The following is a 13,352-nucleotide window of genomic DNA, read 5'->3' as shown; positions in this document are numbered from 1 at the left end:
AGTTTGTATTCATTGCCTTGCTTTTTCTATAGCATCTTCTGATAGGAAGTTGATCTTGGGACTATCATTAAAATTGACTATATCTGGGAAATGAGATGCTCAGCATTTTCCTAATAGCAGCTGAGAACTGATGTTTGCAATGGGATTTACTCAATTATTTCTATCCCATTGACATGAAAACATCACTGATAAATGCCATATTTATTTCTCCAAACTTTGAAACCATATATCTACAAGCTTCTGAATTAGTCATAAATAATTTTTGATGCATTCTCTGGTTCCTCTAGTAATTCATTGATTGTATTAGAATGTAGAGACTTAGTTTAAATATACCAAAGAAAAATTATTTTCCTCTCAAAGGTCAAACAATGTGATGGAGGGGAGATAGTATAAGACTTTTAAAAAATGTTTTGGAAAGGTATAAGAGCACCTCAGACTTCATTGTGTCAAATTTTAATAACAAATATACAAATAAGTTTTGTTATAAGAGATGCAAAACTCTATATGAAATAAAAATCAGAAATAATAAATGAGAACATATTAACATTAATATTAAAAATTTAAATAAAGCTGTTACAAACTAACTTTTCCTTTTGTTATCACTTAAATATTTTATGAGCTGTCAATATACTTTGCCCTGCATGGCAAAATGCATGGAGAATTATGCAATTTACAAATATGTTTTGGTAAACTTGATTTTGTCATAGTCTCATCTTTATCAATTTAGACAAAGAAATCTCTGGATAATTCTAAAATTAAAAAAAAGATCTCAAACTATTTGAGATTAATTGCTTTGAAAATTTCAAATATAGAGGCTTAGATGCTTAAATAAATATAAAATAAGAAATAATATTAAGTTGCTGTATCAATCCCTAAAACCTTTTGTCTAGAGTTTACTGACTTGAAAGAGTACAAATGTGAGAACACAAATAACAAAAATAGGTCTTGAAACTAGACAGACACTTAATAACAAATTGCCAGAGATTTTGTTAAGTGAAAAGAACAACACCTAGCTCTCAAAATATTACCTGTCTTCTAAACCTTGAATGCCCTAATTAGACACTTAAAAAAAAGTTAAACATCTACCATCTCAGTATGCAATGCTGGCTTACATGCTGTGGATTTATATGATTTATTCAAGGTCACACTTACCTCTTTCTGTTCATCAACCTACAGATAGGTTCTAGATGCTTGTATGATACAAATAGGCTATTTGCAGTATTTTTATCTCTCACTTCCATTTTTATATAAAATGTAAAGCGATTGTGTCAATAGAGGAATGACTCCCAACTTTGGGCATTTCATAAATTCTTGGTGGTGTCTTTATTTTCACAACTGTAGTTAAGTGTGGGATGGAATGCTATCAGGTGAATGAGGCCCAATGGGCAGTTAGCTGGCCATGGTCCTGCAATGTGAAGTAGCTAATTCTGTCCTGTAGCCCATCAATTCCTGATCACCTGGCCAGAGATGTATGGAGGGGAAACTTTTTACTTATATGCCTCTGACTGGAATCTAACTACACATAAATGAAAAGTACCTTAGAACTAATATAAGGTATTGATTAAGAGCAAGGGCTACAAAGCTGGATTACTAAGCTTTAAATTCTGAATCTGTCACTAGCTGTGTGACTTCTGAGGAGTAGCTTATCCTCCTGTATTTTGGTTTCTCTATTGGTAAAATTATGATGATAATACCAGAGTGATGTTGGAATGAGTAAATGTGAAGAACCTACAATAGTGCTTAACAGACAGTCAACACTCTAATAGCCTTACCTATTTTCAAATAGAGAAGTAATGGGTAAATCAGCGGAAGACTGCATATTTTCGCCAAACTTTATGAAACCTTATTTACCATTTCAAAACAAACCCATACCTTCAATGATAAAATAGCGGCTTTCAGTCTATAAATCACCAACAATACACGGCTATATCTTTTCTTTACATTTGGGCACCTTGTATCATCTGCTGAATACGAGAAACACACCCCCTGCTCACCACATACACACACCCATACATGCACAATTTATGAATGGCTGGTCTAATAACAAACAGTTATCCCTGGATGTGAAATAAAGTTTATTACTCACATAGTAAACAGGAAGTAGATTCCTCCAAAGATAAGGGCTCAGGTTATGTCTGGAGAGAAACAAGAAAAATAAAAAATGAGATGGGTGTGGCTTAAAGATTTTATTATGATTATGAGATGGAGTGAGTGGGGTGCTGTACTGTGATTTAAATTTTCACCTGTCACCTGAGACAGAGGGTATGCAGGGGGAGTGGATGGAAGAGTTTCTGACCTTATTACTCATTATGTAGAGGAAGGGGGAGGGGTGGCAACTTGAAAACTTTCATCTTGCTAACATCAAAAATGGAATCTTTCTATTGTATACTTCTGTATGTGCCTCATTCATAGTGATGATGTGTTGAATCGTAAGCTTCTCAGCACTTCACTATGACTTCAATGTAACTATATCTTAAGTTCATACTGAACACCATTATTTATTATTATTTTACTATCTCCTTTACATTTATGGCATTGTTTTGGGTTGTGTTCCCTATACAGGTAAGTTATAGAATATGTGAATTTCATTATAGTATAGGAAACATTGTAAAAGTCTTGTTCTTAAAAAGTGTTATTGGACCTCATAGGTTGGAGAATTTCTGAATTAAAATGTGGGTGTTTCTGAGACTTAGAAAAATGGGTAAGGAGGAGTAGGGAAAACAAAGGGGCATTGAATAATGACATTTTCCAAAGTAAAACATGTACTATTATTCCTCAAATGAAATTTATTATCCGAACTTTTTATACATATCTATACTTACCCACGTTTAGATGGCTTTTGGAGCGAGATGCTGTATCCTGAATCTTTCAAGGGAAGACCTTGGTTGAACAAGCTAGGCTGCAAATTTTAAAAAGAAACAGAAGAAAAATCAGTATATGCCAGATGGCTTCCATAAACCCAGCTGGTGATCCATGAATTTGGAGGCCTTAGGCTGGATTAACTGCCTTAAATTTTTTAATTAATTGCTTTAAGGAATTGATTTATAACCACTGAGTACTACTGTGTAGCAACCAAGATGTTATTTCACAAATAACTACAGAAAATACACACTTGGAATTAACAAACTGCACAACACAGGTTAGGGAAATCATTGATAAAGATATTCTATTTATTCAAGAATTTGGAGTGATAAGATTAAGTGGTCTACATAGGGAAACAAAAAGTCTGTATAATTGAGTCCTGAAAAAAAGTTCTGATGCTGTACAGTCATCCTAAAACTCTGTAAACTTCATTTTGGTTGGGTTGTGGACAGAGATGATGATATTTTTGCAGCTTGCAATATTTTGCTTAATGGGAATGGGTTCTAATAAAGTGGATCATATGCAAGTCATATAATATGTCACTTTAAAGGGTTGGCATCTTTTCAGCATGGATGCAAACAAAAGGTAGGTTATTTCTGTATTGATCACAGTGTTCATATTTCTGTTCCATTTAAGCTCTCCAGGAAAGGAACATTATTTAGCAATGAATCTGATTGAGACCCAGGGTGTTCTTTATTTGCTGGTGTAAATAAAGGCTGGGGGCTCTGTAGGCTAGAATTCAGTTATTTGTCATTATTTTTTAAAATCATGTGATTGTGCATAAGAAGATGTGGGGATTTTACAGCATCATATTATTTTAAATACATAATGAGGTGACAATGGTTAGTGAAGTTACATAGGTTTCAGGCATATAATTTTATAATACATAACCAGTGTCACCCCAATAAACTTAAAAATAAATAAATATGATACTCATGTTTTGAAAACACCCTATCCTTATTGCTAATTTGTGTTTTAATTCCTGTGTGCTCCAACAAAGAAGGGAAGGTTCCATACAGCAATGTCAGATAAAGCTATAAAGTATATGGGTAGATAAATGTAACTCAAAAATTCAACATCTGTCCTTTTTTGTTTTTTGATCCAATTCCTACAGTCTCTCAGCTTTCTAAACATTCCTTGGTTTATTCATCTACCTACAAATAGCTCTTAACTACGAAGACCATTTGAAAGTTTTACCAAGCATGTGGAGAAAGGTGGGTGTAGTGTTTAGGTTTAAAATAGTATCTTATGTAAGTCTCTGATGGAGCTTCTCCCAAATAACTGATAAATTACCCTGGGACAGAAAGATACAGCAGGGGAAAAAAAGTCACAAACAGAATTCTAGGTCTAATTTTCTAACGTTAGCTATAATTTCTCTAGAATTTCTAACAATTAAGGAAAATGTATCATGAAACAGAAAAGTAGGCTCATGATTCCATGACAATGATGATGATGATGGCGAGGAGGAGGAGGAGCAGGATGATTAGTGTTGATGGTATACAGTGTAAACCCAGACACTTTTTTTTTTTCTATTTGTAATTATATAGGTGCTTGACTTAGGCTTTGATTGCCTCTATATCCTTGACAAAGAGGCATCCACTTCAAAAAGAGCTAGTAACTCTAATAAGCATACTGCCACAGACAGGAGTAGATAAAGCGCCAGGCCACTTCCACACCCAAGGCTCCTTCCTTCTAGAGGTCTTAGTTGGTTTAAATAACTGAGCATTTGAGCTTCTTGTTTTTCTGTTTGTTTTGTTTTTGTTTTTATCACTTCCCATGTTTTAAATTCACTGATAGAGTGAACTCGCAAAACCATAGTCCCCTAATCTAGACACCAACAAAGGCAGAACCCCAGGCTGTTTTTTCACTCGCTCTCTTCTCTCTTTCTTCTCTCTCTCTCCCCCTGTCCCTGCTCTCTCTATACCTGCCATCTTGCTGTGTGGCACCGGTGTGCTGTGTAATTTCCAGGTCTTGTAAGTAATAAACCTGTATCTTTTCCAAGTTTCCTGATGGTTAGTGCCGAAGGGTTTCTTGCAATTGTAAGAAACACAAGGGCTGATCCAACCACAGCATTGGTTATTGATAAACTGAGACCAGTACAAAGCATGGTAGTAGTTATGCTATTAGAAATGTTAAAATAATAATAATTGGAGGCCTAGTGGCGGGGGGATATATTTGATTTATCTTAGACTATTCTTCCTTATATAATACTGCACTTCTCTCACAGAAAATTGGGTAGCTGGGATAATTAGCAGACATTTGGTTCTGTTCTAAACATCCATAGGGACATGTGGTCCATGCAAAAAGGTCCTTGAAATCTGGTCCTGTCAAAAATCTCCGTGAACATATTTGGTGCATGCCAAGTGGTCCCTGATATTGGGTCCTGTCAGAAACGTCCACAATTGGGAAACATCCCTGAGTTCAAACAGTCCCTAACATTTACTTGTACTTGGTTTATCAGATGAACACAGTAAAAATGCTATTTTTCGTTTTCTTCAACCAATAGTTTTATCGTGGCTATATTGCCATAATAACCCTTCTTGCCTTAACTGGTAATGGGACATGGGGTTTAGGTGGACCAAATGTCTTCGTGAGCATTTTGAACAGGATCAAATGTCCCACAAGGAACCTGGTCTATATTGTATAGCAAGTGCTTTTAGGGGAAGACTTCTTCCTCAAGTCACAGTAGCTCTAATTACCAGAACCTGGCTTGGTATCGTTAGCCAGGCGCTGGTGTTCGTGGTTTGGCTATCACAACTAGAACACAATATTTTACTACTGAACACCATTTATTTCACTCAACACCAACAGCTGACAAGGCCACTCTGCGATGGCCTAAAAGATAAATAACATAATTCTGTATTCATATCAAAGCCCAAACATGTAGCAGACAATAAAAAAATGAACAAATTGTTCCCTTTTCTGACTAACATGATTATTGTGTCTTTACCAACTACAGATTCACCCTGTTTTCTTCTTTCTTCCTTCTAGATGTAACAAGTCACCTAATAATATTAGAATTATCCCCCCTTCATAAATCTAAGGGTCCCACGTCCTTGAACCCTCCTCCAATCACCTACCCTAAATTCAAATTCAATATTAATTTCTTTCTGATAGTTCCTGTGTAAATAAATGAGGTCCAATCAAACGAAACAAAAAGCAAAGGTTATTTATTCAGAGCTTGCTATACAGCAAAGAAGTCAGCCACCATCACCTCCATTCTGGCAAAAACTGAAAGGCAGGCAGAGGAGTCAAAAGATTTTGTAGCCAAAAAAAAAAAAAAAAAAAGAAAACAAAAACAACAACAACAACAAAAATCTCTGCCATTATGTGAGCACTCTAGGACTATTTAGTCCAGATAAGCCTTAGTATTCGTAATGTCTAAATAGAAAGAAGAAAATATATTTAAGGGTTTGAGGATAGTGAAAATAGCATTTACGTAATAGTCTGTGTTACTATACTAGTTACAAGATAAAGAAGAAAAGCCTTGATAACAACAAGAAAGATACCAAAACAAAAATGAAGTATGATGCTCTTTGTAATTTTTGGTATGAATTAGGGTCTTTAAAATTTAGCTTACAATATAAAAATAATGTCATCAAAATATTAGGGTTTGAGTAAGAGCACTGTAAATTGAAAATTCTTATAATGCTACCAATAATAGAAATATGGTAGCTAAAATGATAATTTTCAGATTTTCAACTAACTTTAAGAGCTTAGACAAAAGATTTAGTTAATTAATAAATAATTTTTACACGACTGGATGATTCCTAAGTAAAAAAATGATATAAAACTCTAGTCACTAAACATTAATTTAGTAAAATTTACTCTGATTTCTTATAAAATAAAACATGAAAATAAATTTGCATATTATATATGTACATATAATTTATGTGTTTATTTTGTTGCCTCAAATTTCTTAAAATAATGTTAAATAAAATGCATAATAATGAAACAGATAAACCATACTCAAGTTTTCTCTTAAATCTAAAAACAAAATGTTATTTGGTTAAATATAATCATTAATATAAATGATTGATTATACACATCTAAAATAAATACAAATATATATGCATAATACATATAACACACAATCACAGACACAGTGTGTATAACTTTCGAGTTTGTTTCTTAGAAATAATATAGTACAGTTTTTCTAGATAGTAAATTTCAATCATTTTTCCGGCAACCGGTTGGTGAGAGGAGAGCAAAGAACAAAATTCCTGAAAATTAGCCTAGGAATTATACGTGTTCATACATCTTCCAGCGGCATAGTTAAGAAATACAGTTGTCAGTTGTATAAAATAAAATCAGCTAATAAATGAGATCAAATCCATAGATTAGAATGAATATCATTTGTAGTGAGAAAAAAACCATGCAAAGAGGACGTAAGCTGGCCAAAAATAAGTAAATCTACAGAAAAATATCTTTTGTTACTTAAAAGATCATCGGCAATTTATTTTTAGATTGGTAGAGAACTCACTAAGCATGTTAAATTACCTTGACACAGAGTTATTTTAGTATTTATTTAGGGGTTCCCTAAGACCTGAACATAAATTTAAGAGTCCATCCAATGTAAAATGTTTGAGGAAGGCTACTACAGAATCATGAGAGTGACAACTATAATTTCACAAAACAACATAGGTAAGTCTGATAAAAGTAACGTTGAGCATAAGAAGTCAAAACAGAAAGAGTATATAGTATGTGATTCCATTTATAGGAAGGGCAAAAACAAGAGACATTTTAAGTCTTTTAGGATAAGGTTTATGTTTGAAAGGAGCAGTGTCTGGAAGGGGATAAGAGGAATCTTCTGCAGATTGTGTCTTTATCTTGTGCAGATTAATTAGATATGTTCGTTTGATGAAAATTCATTCAGCTATACGCTTACCAATTTGTGCACTTTATAGGGCACTGCATATTAAACATCAACAAAATTTATAAAAGTAAACACACCAAAACAACATACATTTTGTAAGAGCACAGTCAAATAAAAGGATATTTTATTAAAATAGTTTTATTTTCCTGGGGAGAGTAACAGAAGTTGTATAAAGATAAAGGGGGATAAACAAAGGGAGAACAATTGGCTGACCAGTGATTTTACAGTATCATGGACTGTGAGCATAATAAGCTGAGCTCTCTAATGTCAAAAAAAAAAAAAAGAAAAGAAAAAAAGAAAAAAAAGAAAAGGCAAAACAAAACTCATGACTCAGCAATAACACCAGAAGTGACTAATATTTAATTAAAAATGCACAGTTTTTGGTGGTCCAAAGAGTAAATAATATGTGTTTACATTCTTTGGTTCATTTATACAAAAACCAAGAACCCTATGAATTCAATACCCTATAGAAGACAGTGGAGATGCCTCAAAAGTTACATCTTAGATATTATCTTAGAAATTATTGTGTGCAACTCACTCACTTTTACAGCTGAAAACATTGTATGTAGATTTCATACAAATTTTTATATTCTATTGATTGTAATAACTTCATATTCATGACTAACTTATTTCTGTCACACCCTGGAACCGTTTTTAGATTTGTGTGTACATGTTTTAGGTGGACATATTTAGCTGATCAAACTCTGAATGAAATCTGCATCCTAAATGTCTCATTTTTCAACCGCACTCTACTTCTTAGGTCTGAAATCCTTCAGGAAACTAAAACCTTTACCTTATTCTGTAAAATGACTATTGATTTACCTATTATTAATTAACTCTCCGATAGCTATATTGTATGCTTGTGGCTGTATTTAAAAATTAGAAAAGCCATATGGACTTATGGATTCTATTACATGCAAGGCGTGGTTCCTGTCTGCAAAAACATCCTCCTGTAAGCCCTCGGCCATCATCCCCATCTTTGGCAGTCAAGCCATGTGCACCATATTATGCAGAGTCAGCTCCCAAACTAAGAGTGAGAAAAACCCCTAGGGGTAATTTATAAGTAGACACTCTTTTATGACTGCTTCAGATATCAGATCTTTAGAACAGTAGGAAATAGATACAAACAAATAATTTATTTTATCCATGCTAGTGTATAAAAATAACATAAAATTACAGCTACGGGTGCTAGAAGAAACTTGTAAAGGTCGGCTTATTTTATAATACAGTTTTTAGGAAGTGGCCATACAGAGAATTCAGTAAACCACTCAGGTTACTGAAAAAAATACTGAGATTCAGAGACTTGAACTGACTTCCCAAGGATAGCTTTGAGGGCAAATCTAAGACCTTTGGATCCTTATCCTGGCCATGCCCTTTATACTAAGTAAAGCTGTCTCTACTAGTATGATTTCAGGAAAATCTACCCTCAAACTAGGAAAATTTGTCACTTATAATCATTTTTAGACGATCACTGAAAAACCCAATCTGTAGCTTACACTCTAAAGATTTTAATTTTGAAAAAAGTGGTATCTAAATAAATTTCCCAAGGCACATTTTTAAAACCATGTATAATTATTTGTTTACTACCATGAAAATACCTTCTAGAGCTTCCTTCTTTCTAGAGCTTCAAGTATTTCTTTAATTAATTTCACTCCCTCTCCCTGGTACCTCATCTGACAGGCCTAAGTATTTCAATACTTTATCCATGTTCAGTGTTGTGGACTTCATCTGTTTTTATTTTTCAAATATTTTGGTGGTTCCTTTTCGAAGACATCAAATTATGCCCTTCTCCTAGCTACTAGCTTTCCAGTTCATTGATATACTCAGTCTTTTCAATATATTTACCTTTATCAAAATCTCTACATGCATTTCCATCTATATCTTTCTATACCAACCACCACCTTAATTGACTTTCAAATCTGTCATGCTACTTTCCTTCGCTACTTAAAAACATTTTTAAAAATAAATTTTGGCTCACTTGTTCACTACTTCACTAAGCTATAAGTCCCTACAAATAGAAAAAATGTAAAATTCATCTTGTGGTTCAGAGTTCAAAATTTTATAAGAAAAAATACAAGACAAATAACCTAATGAATGCAGTGGATTATGTTACATGGAATAAAAATGTTTGCAGAATCTGAAGTAATTGTATACACACCTACAGTCAACCAGCTATCCCATATAATGGACTCCTATATTGTATCTTGAACCTGCAACAGTCCCTTGAAATCCTTTACATGTTGGACTTTGCAGTCATCGTATTTCTCTCAATTCTATTGACCACACACTTTTTTGCTTGATTCTAAATAGCATTGGAATCTCCTCTTGGAATATGAGGAAATCATTCTCATCTCTGATTAAAATCGATCCACATGTCAATGATGATATTTTCCCTCCACCCATAGACCAATTTAGGTAATTTCCTTTTTGACTTAATCAACCTTTGCTCCTTTACCTTTGCCCTTCTGGAACCTTCCTCATGTAAAATGTGTGCTTTCTCTTTAGTCTGGCTCTGATCAATGTTCAAAATAGCAATATGTAGTGTACATCAAAATGCACATTCCATAATTCACCCGGGGGCCAACAGAAATGATGGAATAAGTGTTCAAAATAAATAATAACTGACCAGATTTATTCATAAAAAAGATTTGATAATGTGTCTAATAATGTAGCTTAATATGAAAGGATATTCAAAAAGAACAATATATATTCCATAAGTTATTAATTTTTGAATATATAAATGCAATAGTATGATACAATGAGTAGAAAAGGTTGCATTTTTCCTTCCCATACTAGCTGTTTTGCAACATATTTCCCACCTTAGATGCTATCATGCAACCTCTGTAAGACACGTGACATGTTTCATATATGAAACACTCACATACATATATATGTATATATATGTGTGTGTATATATATGTATATATGTATGTATGTGTATATATATATATATATATATATGTATATACACACACACACACACACACACACACACACATATACAAAACATGTGTCCAGAGTTTAGCTTAATAACCATTACATTGCTGTCTTGGCCTCCGTTTACTATGGCTATGCAGCCTGCAGGGGCCTACCACTAATTCTAGCCTATCCTGAGAATGCATGCCCCAGATACAGCCCACAGAGTCACAAGCAAATGTCAGTTCCTAATATGACTTCACAAATAGCCTCATGAGCAACAGTGTCCTCTGCTTCTCAGTGCCTTCCTCTGTGTGTCCCTTGAATAAGATCCCCATGGGGGGTACAAAAACTCTACCTTTTTTGGTTTGATCAATCTGGACTTAGCCCAGGAACCCCAAAGCACTCCACCTGTGGATGCTAATAAAGACATGTACCCGAGTCCTGCCTCTTTCTCTGCCTGACTGCTGCCTAGACCTCTCCGTGTAGCCCTTCAAAGCATGCCATGTAATTCCTCCAGTACCTGTTGAGTGATAAACCTCTCTATTCCAGTTCCCTTGTGATCTTTAGTTGAACTGTGGATCAACATCTGGCACTCCAGGACTCTACTTAATAAGTGTCAATTTAACTATACACACACACACGTACGTATATACACACACATATGTGTGTATATATATATATATATACACATATATACACATAGTGTATATATACACGTATATATAAACATATATACATATATGTATATATACTTGTATATATACACATATATACATATATATGCATACACACATATGCACGCACACACATATATGCATAATAGACATATGCATATCATATATGCGTATATGTCAATTTTAAACAGTACATGAACTAAAGTTACATTCCCGGAGCTTTTTTTTTTTTTTTTAAATTCAATACTGCACCATTCTTCCATACCAGTGTCTATAAAGTTGTCTCATTCTTTTTACTAGCTCTATAATATAATATTACATTACTAAGTAGTTGTCTGGTGACCCTCTCACTCTGCTTCACCCACTCCTTCTTTTCCTGTCTCTTAAGTGTTGCTATTACAAACAGTGCTACAAAAAAAATCCTACACCATACATATGCAATTCATATGTGGTCAAGCATGCCTATTAGATAAACTTGTAAAGTATGGTACTACTTAATAAAATCTAGCTATATTAATTTGTATAGACATTGCAAAATCAACATCAGTAGAGACTTGTACTTCACCACAAATATATGAGGATATCATATTTCCATTATCACACACCCATTAAAATGTTATCAGATATTTTTGAGGTTTTACAAAATGTTATGAAGAATGATATTTCAAAGTAGTTTTGATTTGCATTTCTCTTAGCAAAACTGCAGTTGAGCATTTTTAAATGTATATTTAAAAGTAATCTGCCTTTGCTTTTCCCAATTCATACCACCCTCTTAATTTACTGCATATTTTATAAAATAATTTTTAGGAGCACTTTAGAAATTAAGGAAATCAATCTTGTGTCTGAGATGTTAATTTCATTTTCTAAAATCAATTGGTCATTTATTTTGAAATTATTATTTCTTTTTTAATGTGTGACTTCTGTGTCATTGCATAAATTCTTCCAATATTTCTTCTGTGAATTTTAATAGCCTCATTCATACTTTAAATATTTGATGTGCATGGAATAATTTTACTGTTAGATGAGATATAAAGATTCAACTTCATTTTTTTCCAGTCACTACTCAGCATTTATAATTATATTTCATTTTATTTCCTTATTATACTTTCAAAAAGGTTCTTCAAAATATTTTGAATAGAAATGCCCAGTGGGCAATCCTGCTTTGTTTGTAATACTAAGAAAACAGTGTTTAATATTTGATTATGAAGTACACAGATTTTTATAGGTTTTCTGTAGATATCCTTTATTCCTTTATCAGGTTGTGAAAGTTTCTATTCCTAATTTTATGAGACGTGTTTGATTGTCTGGTCTTTTCAAATAATGATATTTAATTTTGACGTTTTTTGTCAAATTTGTGTTCTTCATTTATTGAGATAATCATATGACATTTCCCGTTTTCCTTTTACATCATGAATTACACTGATTGATTTTTTGAATGTTAAACCAACCAGTGCTCCTGCGATGAACCCAATTTAGTCATAACATATTATTCTTTTTGAATATTGCTGGATTGTATTTTCAAACATTTTCAAACGTGGAGTGCAGGTGGAGTTATTGCTTCATGGTTACATAGTTTCTGTTTGAAGTAATGAAAAAGTTTTGAAAACAGAGAGTGGCAGTAGTTGCACAACAATGTAAATATAAGGAATGCCATTGATCTGTACACTTAAAATGGTTAATTGGCAAATTTGATGTTACACATTAGTTTACCACGATATTGAACTAAAAAATATATAATAATAAATGTTTTGCAAATCTGTGGTAAGCTTAGCAGTAAGCTGCCAGCATAATTGATTTCTGAAAGTTAGTTTTCAACTTATTTGTGCCCTTTAAACATGTACCATGCCTTGATATTTCCAAATATTAGAAACCACCCTGACTCTTATCAACGTAACGCCCCGCTACATCTTCCCATTTTGTTATCTGCTTTGACAATAATAAGGGGTTAGTGAATGAGACAGAGGGAAGTTTTTGAAATAATAAAAACATTCACGTTTTTATTGGGTTGGCAATTATCCTGA

The 13,352-nt window shown here is 33.3% G+C and overlaps 1 long non-coding RNA gene across 1 annotated transcript in view; it reads right to left on the bottom strand.

The window, feature by feature from the left end:
• Positions 1 to 2,826: 2,826 nt before the first annotated feature.
• LOC141572842 (uncharacterized) overlaps positions 2,827 to 13,352 on the bottom strand; it is a 214,144-nt gene continuing 203,618 nt past the window's right edge. Inside the window, exon 3 of the long non-coding RNA XR_012498335.2 lies at positions 2,827 to 2,899. This is a non-coding gene — a long non-coding RNA (uncharacterized LOC141572842). The remainder of the gene's footprint in view (positions 2,900 to 13,352) is intronic.

The sequence above is a fragment of the Rhinolophus sinicus genome, chromosome 15 (genome assembly GCF_057876585.1).
Source record: "Rhinolophus sinicus isolate RSI-liver-muscle chromosome 15, RSI-T2T, whole genome shotgun sequence".
In the NCBI taxonomy this organism is placed as follows: Eukaryota; Metazoa; Chordata; class Mammalia; order Chiroptera; family Rhinolophidae; genus Rhinolophus; species Rhinolophus sinicus.
The sequence above is the reverse complement of the archived record's forward strand: the minus strand, read 5'-3'. Positions and strand labels throughout refer to the sequence as shown.